The sequence below is a fragment of the Schistocerca gregaria genome, unplaced genomic scaffold (genome assembly GCF_023897955.1).
Source record: "Schistocerca gregaria isolate iqSchGreg1 unplaced genomic scaffold, iqSchGreg1.2 ptg000066l, whole genome shotgun sequence".
Lineage (NCBI taxonomy): Eukaryota > Metazoa > Arthropoda > Insecta > Orthoptera > Acrididae > Schistocerca > Schistocerca gregaria.
In genome coordinates, this window is record NW_026061707.1 from 16349876 (window position 1) to 16356859 (window position 6984).

Genomic DNA, 6984 nt, shown 5'->3' on the forward strand with positions numbered 1-6984 from the left:
CCGGGAACGATCAAAGCGTAGACTGCTTGAGACATTACTCCCATGGAGGAAAGTGAGCATGGTGACTGTTTTATTCAATCCCGAGGCAATTACTGTGTTTCATCAACACTCTGATAGTCTAGACATTACAGAATGCCACCAGAAGTGCATCGGAAACTACTACTGGTCTTCCAGGGAACGATCAAAGCGTAGATTGTTTGAGACATTACTCCCTTGGAGGAAAGTGCGCATGGTGACTGTTGTATTCAATCCCGATGCATTTTCTGTGTTTCATCAACACTCTGATACTCAACAGATTTTAGAAAGCCTTCAGATGTTCATCGGAAACTACTACTGGTCTTCCAGGGAACGATCAAAACGTTGACTGTTTGGGACATTACTCCCATGGAGGAAAGTGCGCATGGTGACTGTTGTATTCAATCCCGATGCAATTTCTGTGTTTCATCAACACTCTGATAGTCCACAGATTACAGAATGCCTCCAGATGTTAATCGGAAACTACTACTGGTCTTCCCGGGAACGATCAAAGCGTAGACTGTTTCAGACATTACTCCCATGGAGGAAAGTGCGAATGGTGACTGTTTTATTCAATCCCGATACAATTTCTGTGTTTGATCAACTCTCGATACTCCACAGATTACAGAATGCCTCCAGATGGGCATCGGAAACTACTACTGGTCTTCCAGGGAACGATCAAAGTGTAGACTGTTTGAGACATTACTGCCATGGAGGAAAGTGTGCATGGTGACTGTTGTATTCAATCCCAATGCAACTTCTGTGTTTCATCAACACTCTGATAGTCCACAGATTACAGAATGCCTCCAGATGTTAATCGGAAACTTCTACTGCTCTTCCAGGGAACGATCAAATTGTAGAGTGATTGAGACATTACTCCCATGGAGGAATGTGCGCATAGTGACTGTTGTATTCAATCCCGATGCAATTTTTATGTTTTATCAACACTCTGATACTCCACAGATTACAGAATGCCTCCAGAAGTGCATCGGAAACTACTACTGGTCTTCCAGGGAACGATCAAAGCGTAGATTGTTTGAGACATTACTCCCTTGGAGGAAAGTGCGCATGGTGACTGTTGTATTCAATCCCGATGCATTTTCTGTGTTTCATCAACACTCTGATACTCCACAGATTACAGAAAGCCTCCAGATGGGCATCGGAAACTACTACTGGTCTTCCAGGGAACGATCAAAGTGTAGACTGTTTGAGACATTACTGCCATGGAGGAAAGTGTGCATGGTGACTGTTGTATTCAATCCCAATGCAACTTCTGTGTTTCATCAACACTCTGATAGACCACAGATTACAGAATGCCTCCAGATGTTAATCGGAAACTACTTCTGGCCTTCCCGGGAAGGATCAAATCGTAGGCTGTTAGAGACATTACTCCCATGGAGGAAAGTGCTCATGGTGACTGTTGTATTCAATCCCGATGCAATTTCTGTGTTTCATCAACACTCTGATAGTCTACAGATTGCAGAATGCCTCCAGATGTGCATCGGAAACTACTACTGGTCTTCCAGGGAACAATCAAAGCGTAGATTGTTTGAGAAATTACTCCCTTGGAGGGAAGTGCGCATGGTGACTGTTGTATTCAATCCCGATGCATTTTCTGTGTTTCATCAACACTCTGATACTCCACAGATTACAGAAAGCCTTCAGATGTTCATCGGAAACTACTACTGGTCTTCCAGGGAACGATCAAAACGTTGACTGTTTGGGACATTACTCCCATGGAGGAAAGTGCGCATAGTGACTGTTGTATTCAATCCCGATGCAATTTCTGTGTTTCATCAACACTCTGATAGTCCACAGATTACAGAATGCCTCCAGATGTTAATCGGAAACTACTAGTGGTCTTCCCAGGAACGATCAAAGCGTAGACTGTTTCAGACATACTCCCATGGAGGAAAGTGCGGATGGTGACTGTTTTATTCAATCCCGATTCAATTTCTGTGTTTCATCAACTCTCTGATACTCCACAGATTACAGAATGCCTCCAGATGGGCATCGGAAACTACTACTGGTCTTATAGGGAACGATCAAAGCGTAGACTGTTTGAGACATTATGGCCATGGAGGAAAGTGTGCATGGTGACTGTTGTATTCAATCCCGATGCAATTTCGGTGTTTCATCAACACTCTAATAGTCCACAGATTACAGAGTGCCTCCAGATGTTAATCGGAAACTTGTACTGGTCTTCCAGGGAACGATCAAATTGTAGAGTGTTTGAGACATTACTCCCATGGAGGAATGTGCGCATAGTGAGTGTTGTATTCAATCGCAATGCAATTTTTGTGTTTTATCAACACTCTGATACTCCACAGATTACAGAATGCCTCCAAATGTGCATCGGAAACTACTACTGGTCTTCCAGGGAACGATCAAAGCGTAAACTCTTTGAGACATTACTCCCATGGAGGAAAGTGCGCATGGTGACTGTTGTATTCAATCCCGATGCATTTTCTGTGTTTCATTAACACTCTGATACTCCACAGATTACAGAAAGCCTCCAGATGATCATCGGAAACTACTACTGGTCTTCCAGGGAACGATCAAAACGTAGACTGTTTGGGACATTACTCCCATGGAGGAAAGTGCGCATGGTGACTGTTGTATTCAATCCCGAAGCAATTTCTGTGTTTCATCAACACTCTGATAGTCCACAGATTACAGAATGCCTCCAGATGTGCATCGGAAACTACTACTGGTCTTCCAGGGAACGATCAAAGCGTAGACTCTTTGAGACATTACTCAAATGGAGGAAGGTGCACATGGTGAGTGTTGTATTCAATCCCGATACAATTTCTGTGTTTCATCAACACTCAGATAGTCCACAGATTACAGAATGCATCCAGATGTGCATCGGAAACTACTACTGGTCTTCCAGGGAACGATCAAAGCGTAGACTGTTTGGGACATTACTCCCATATAGGAAAGTGCGCATGGTGACTGTTGTATTCAATCCCGATGCAATTTCTGTGTTGCATCAACACTCTGATAATCCACAGATTACAGAATGACTCCAGATGTTAATCGGAAACTATTACAGGTCTTCCCGGGAACGATCAAAGCGTAGACTGTTTCAGACATTACACCCATGGAGGAAAGTGCGGATGGTGACTGTTTTATTCAATCCCGATGCAATTTCTGTGTTTCATCAACACACTGATAGTCCACAGATTACAGAATGCCTCCAGATGTGCATCGGAAACTACTACTTGTCTTCCAGGGAACGAATAAAGCGTAGACTGTTTGAGACATTGCTTTTATGGAAGAAACAGCGCATGGTGACTGTTGTATTCAATCCCGATGGAATTTCTGTGTTTCATCAACACTCTGATAGTCCACAGATTACAGATAGCCTCCAGATGTGCATCGGAAACTACTACTGGTCTTTCTGGGAACGATCAAAGCGTAGACTGCTTAAGACATTACTCCCATGGAGGAAAGTGAGCATGGTGACTGTTTTATTCAATCCCGAGGCAATTACTGTGTTTCATCAACACTCTGATAGTCTAGACATTACAGAATGCCACCAGAAGTGCATCGGAAACTACTACTGGTCTTCCAGGGAACGATCAAAGCGTAGATTGTTTGAGACATTACTCCCATGGAGGAAAGTGCGCATGGTGATTGTTGTATTCAATCCCGATGCAATTCCTGTGTTTCATCAACACTCTGATAGTCCACAGATTACAGAATGCCTCCAGATGTTAATCGGAAACTACTACTGGTCTTCCCGGGAACGATCAAAGCGTAGACTGTTTCAGACATTACTCCCATGGAGGAAAGTGCGGATGGTGACTGTTTTATTCAATCCCGATACAATTTCTGTGTTTCATCAACTCTCTGATACTCCACAGATTACAGAATGCCTCCAGATGTTAATCGGAAACTTCTACTGCTCTTCCAGGGAGCAATCAAATTGTAGAGTGTTTGAGACATTACTCCCATGGAGGAATGTGCGCATAGTGACTGTTGTATTCAATCCCGATGCAATTTTTATGTTTTATCAACACTCTGAAACTCCACAGATTACAGAATGCCTCCAAATGTGCATCGGAAACTACTACTGGTCTTCCAGGGAACGATCAAAGCGTAAACTCTTTGAGACATTACTCACATGGAGCAAAGTGCGCATGGTGACTGTTGTATTCAATCCCGATGCATTTTCTGTGTTTCATAAACACTCTGATAGTCCACAGATTACAGAATGCCACGAGATGTGCATCGGAAACTACTACTGGTCTTCCCAAGAACGATCAAAGCGTAGACTGTTAGAGACATTACTCCCATGGAGGAATGTGCGCATGGTGACTGTCGTATTCAATCCCGATGCAATTTCTGTGTTTCATCAACACTCTGATACTCCACAGATTACAGAAAGCCTCCAGATGTTCATCGGAAACTACTACTGGTCTTCCAGGGAACGATCAAAACGCAGACTGTTTGGGACATTACTCCCATGGAGGAAAGTGCGCATGGTGACTGTTGTATTCAATCCCGATGCAATTTCTGTGTTTCATCAACACTCTGATAGACCACAGATTACAGAATGCCTCCAGATGTTAATCGGAAACTACTACTGGTCTTCCCGGGAACGATCAAAGCGTAGACTGTTTCAGACATTACTCCCATGGATGAAAGTGCGGATGGTGACTGTTTTATTCAATCCCGAAACGAAATCTGTGTTTCATCAACTCTCTGATCCTCCACAGATTACAGAATGCCTCCAGATGTGCATCGGAAACTACTACTGGTCTTCCAGGGAACGATCAAAGCGTAGACTGTTTGAGACATTACTGCCATGGTGGAAAGTGTGCATGGTGACTGTTGTATTCAATCCCGATGCAATTTCTGTGTTTCATCAACACTCTGATAGTCCACAGATTACAGAATGCCTCCAGATGCTAATCGGAAACTTCTACAGGTCTTCCAGGGAACGATCAAATTGTAGAGTGTTTGAGACATTACTCCCATTGAGGAATGTGCGCATAGTGACTATTGTATTCAATCCCGATGCAATTTCTGTGTTTTATCAACACTCTGATAGTCCACAGATTACAGAATGCCACGAGATGTGCATCGGAAACTATTACTGGTCTTCCCGGGAACGATAAAGTGTAGACTGTTAGAGATATTACTCCCATGGAGGAATGTGCGCATAGGGACTGTTGTATTCAATCCCGATGCAATTTCTGTGTTTCATCAAAACTCTGATAGTCCACAGATTACAGAATGCCACGAGATGTGCATCGGAAACTACTACTGGTCTTCCCGGGAACGATCAAAGTGTAAACTGTTAGAGATATTACTCCCATGGAGGAAAGTGCGCATGGTGACTGTTGTATTCAATCCCGATGCAATTTCTGTGTTTCATCAACACTCTGATACTCCACAGATTACAGAATGCCTCCAGATGTGCAGTTGAAACTACTACAGGCCTTCCACTGAACGATCAAAGCGTAGACTGTTTGAGACATTACTCCTATGGAGGAAACTGCGCATGGAGAATGTTGTATTCAATCCCGATGCAGTTTCTGTGTTTCATCAACACTCTGATAGTCCACAGATTACAGGATGCCTCCAGATGTTAATCGGAAACTACTACTGGTCTTCAAGGGAACGATCAAATTGTAGAGTGTTTGAGACATTACTTTTATGGAGGAATGTGCTCATGGTGATTGTTGTATTCAATCCCGATGCAATTTCTATGTTTCATCAACACTCTGATAGTCCACAGATTACAGAATGCCTCCAGATGTTAATCGGAAACTACTACTGGTCTTCCCGGGAACGATCAATGCGTAGACTGTTTCAGACATTAATCCCATTTAGGAAAGTGCAAATGGTGACTGTTTTATTCAATCCCGATACAATTTCTGTGTTTCATCAACTCTCTGATACTCCACAGATTACGGAATGCCTCCAGATGGGCATCGGAAACTACTACTGGTCTTCCAGGGAACGATCAAAGCGTAGACTGTTTGATACATTACTGCCATGGAGGAAAGTGTGCATGGTGACTGTTGTATTCAATCCCGATGCAATTTCTGTGTTTCATCAACACTCTGATAGTCCACAGATTACAGAATGCCTCCAGATGTTAGTCGGAAACTTCTACTGGTCTTCCAGGGAACGATCAAATTGTAGAGTGTTTGAGACATTACTCCCATGGAGGAATGTGCGCATAGTGACTGTTGTATTCAATCCCGATGCAATTTCTGTGTTTTATCAACACTCTGATACTCCACAGATTACAGAATGCCTCCAAATGTGCATCGGAAACTACTACTGGTCTTCCAGGGAACGATAAAAGCGTAAACTCTTTGAGACATTACTCCCATGGAGGAAAGTGTGCATGGTGACTGTTGTATTCAATCCCGATGCATTTTCTGTGTTTCATCAACACGCTGATAGTCCACAGATTACAGAATGCCACGAGATGTGCATCTGAAACTACTACTGGTCTTTCAGGGAATGATCAAAGCGTAAACTCTTTGAGACATTACTCCCATGGAGGAAAGTGCGCATGGTGACTGTTGTATTCAATCCCGATGCATTTTCTGTGTTTCATCAACACTCTGATACTCCACAGATTACAGAAAGCCTCCAGATGTTCATCGGAAACTACTACTGGTCTTCCAGGGAACGATCAGAACGTTGACTGTTTGGGACATTAGTCCCATGGAGGAAAGTGCGCATGGTGACTGTTGTATTCAATCCCGAAGCAATTTCTGTGTTTCATCAACACTCTGATAGTCCACAGATTACAGAATGCCTCCAGATGTGCACCGGAAACTACTACTGGTCTTCCAGGGAACGATCAAAGCGTAGACTGTTTGAGACATTACTCAAATGGAGGAAGGTGCACATGGTGAGTGTTGTATTCAATCCCGATACAATTTCTGTGTTTCATCAACACTCTGATAGTCCACAGATTACAGAATGCATCCAGATGTG